Here is a 3,235-nt window from a genome sequence, read left to right on the forward strand (position 1 = left end):
TTTTCCCTGGGGTGGGGGAGTCCAGAACTAGAGGGTATAGGTTTAGGGTGCGAGGGGAAAGATACAAAAGAGACCTAAGGGGCAACCTTTTCATGCAGAGGGTGGTACTTGTATGGAATGAGCTGCCAGATGACGTGGTGGAGGCTCGTACAATTTAAAAGGCACCTGGATGGGTATATGAATAGGATGGATTTGGAGGGATATGGGCCGGGTGCTGGCAGGTGGGACTAGATTGGGTTGGGATATCTGGTTGGCATCGATGGGTTGGACTGAAGGTTCTGTTTCTGTGCTGTACATCTCTATGACTTTATGACTCTGTGAAGATTCCAAAACCATATTTGCGTCATCCAGAGGAATTGTCTCAAGGGTTTTGTAATGGTTGCTAGATTTGGCACAAGGTTTGCCAACTGATTCAGCACAGCCAACAGCCTTGGAAGACCTTGGACTGAGTTCGAAGTTGGAATTCAATAACGTCTTTAGTCTTCTGAGAATTCACCATCAAGCTTTCAGTCTTGACAACATTTCTCAAGAAATGAATAGAGTCTTTGCAGAATTCACACTTTCATTAAGTATAAAATCTTTCTCTTCTCAATGATCTAGTACAGTGTGCCCTCTCAAATCATGCTCATCAACCGTTTCCCCATGGACTATGTCCTCCTTATGCTCTGTGACTCTGAGATGACAGTTGATGTCATTCTGTGGAAAATCTCTGATTTAGATCCAATTCCAAAAGGTAATCTGTTAAAATAAGATCATCCAAATAGAGTTAGCAAGGTGGTAAGCAACTTGATTTCTCATCTAATGGCACATGCTCAAAGCCTTTATTTCTGTCAATTTTCATGGAAATTCTGCTCTTGAATTGTTTCGCTAGATTCACGTCAATCTTGAACTTAGTGGAAGTGACTGAGTGTCAGTAAGTAAGCACATAATGCAGCCATCTTGTTGAGGTGTATAAAGTCAGAAAAAAATCCAATAGTTCCATTAGGCTTTGTGCTGGGACTCTGTTGGTTTTGAGTCTGGAGAAATGACTTCCTTTCTTGCAATCTCTTCAAGTTGTTTCTCAACCTGTTTCATTAAGTGATGCAATGTTGTCATGAGTGTATCAAGATACAAGGATTTAGTATCTTTCTTCAGTGCAATGCGATATTCAGTTTTTAACCTTGCAAATGCTTTGAATAAATTGGAAAATTCCTTTTCAAATGAAACTTTCTAGCTTTTGATGCTCAGCCTCTTCCGCCTTTTGATTGAGTTGAATTCAATCCACACCCTTCTGTTCAGGCGAGAACTTTGCTGTTTGCGAAATATAAAAAGGATTTCTAGTATTTGATGTCCTCTATTTTGGAGAGTTGCTTGTGGTACATGTTTAATATTAAATGTGTTGCTGAATCTAAAGAAAGGAATCTTTGATAGTATGAGGTATGTACAGGAATGATAGGGGATAGGCAATGGCAAACATTTAAAGAGTCCACGGAGTACTGCACCAATTGTCCATTCTTGTCTGGCTCAACAGAAAAAGGGAAAGGTGGCCCATCCATATGTGCGAGATATGCGGCTGTCCAGCCCCATCTCCGGCACTTTTATTTCCCTTCCCAGGAACAAAGACACGGAGGAGTCTGTCCAAAACTTTTCATTCAACTTTGCAAAGTCGGGTGCGTCCGGCACCAGTTTCGAGTGTCTGCTTGTGTTTACTATAAGGCACTTGTGTTTACTATAAGGTAGAAAAGACTAAAATGCAGCTAACCGTTTAAAAATTACACTACCCCCTACACATAGCTAACAAGGTAAATTAGGGTTAGGGTATAAACTGGCGAGAAAGAGCAGTTGATGTGAGGATTGGAAACAGTTTGGATTTCAGCAAAGAAGGTTTGTGATTGAAACGTGGTCAGCAAAGTGGATCTCATTGAACGTGAGTATCCTGACAAGGGCTTTTAACCTGGTCCAATCAGGGAGCCCTGGCTGACAGATATAAATAGGAGTGTCAGAGTTTCTGTTCCCTCGAGGAGCTAGCTCTGCGCTGGTTGGACCAGTATCAAGTACAACGCACATGAAAATAAAGGGTGACCTGGTGACAGAATATAGACCCTCATGGAGTTACTTCAGGAGGACAAAGGGATTGATTAAGAGGGGAAACATGGAGCACTAGGGTAAGATTATGGGAATATACAAGTGATTATAAAAGCTGCATAGATAGGTGAAGAGAAAAAAATTAGTGAAGGCAAATGTAGGTCCCTTAGAGACCGAAATAAGGGAAATTTATAATGGGAAATGACAGAGTAATAAAATGCATATTTTGGTTCTTTCTTCACAAATAACATCCCAAAAATACTGGGAACTAGTGAAAGAGATTAAGTGAAGGAAATCAATTAGTAGAAATGATATTGGGAAAAATAATAGGATTAAAGGGCAACAAATCCCCAGAGCCCGCTAATTTACATCCCAAAGTACTTAAGAAAGTGGACTGTACTTCAGAAAGTGGCTGTAGAAATAGTGGATACATTGGTGGTCTACATTCAGGATTCTGGAGCTATGAATGCTAAGGATTGGGAGGTAGCTAATGTAATTTCAAAAAAGAAGGTAACATTAAAAAAGAAAAATATAGACCAGTTAGCCTGACATCAGTAGTATGGAAAACGCTAAAGTCCATTATAAACGACTTAATAACAGATCACTTGATGTTTGTCCTGCAGTTTCTGGCTAAATTGAATGTTGCTGTGGTTCTGTTCGCTGAGCTGGAAGTTGTTGTTGCAAACATTTCGTCCCCTGTCTAGGTGACATCCTCAGTGCTTGGGAGCCTCCTGTGAAGCGTTTCTGTGGTGTTTCCTCCGGCATTTATAGTGGCCTGTCCCTGCCGCTTCCGGTTGTCAGTTTCAGCTGTCCGCTGTAGTGGCCGGTATATTGGGTCCAGGTCGACAGACGACAAGCAACATGAATTCGACTGGGACAACACTACCATTATAAGGCAAGCCAAACAAAGAACAGCCAGGGAATTCCTAGAAACATGGCACTCATCCACAAACTCCATCAACAAACAAATCGACCTGGACCCAATATACCGGCCACTACAGCAGACAGCTGAAACTGACAACCGGAAGCGCCAGGGACAGGCCACTATAAATGCCGGAGGAAACACCACAGAAGCGCTTCACAGAAGGCTCCCAAGCCCTGAGGATGTCACCTAGACAGGGGACGAAAATTTGCAACAAAAATTCCCAGCTCGGCGAACAGAACCACAACA

The sequence above is a fragment of the Chiloscyllium plagiosum genome, chromosome 20 (genome assembly GCF_004010195.1).
Source record: "Chiloscyllium plagiosum isolate BGI_BamShark_2017 chromosome 20, ASM401019v2, whole genome shotgun sequence".
Classification (NCBI taxonomy): domain Eukaryota; kingdom Metazoa; phylum Chordata; class Chondrichthyes; order Orectolobiformes; family Hemiscylliidae; genus Chiloscyllium; species Chiloscyllium plagiosum.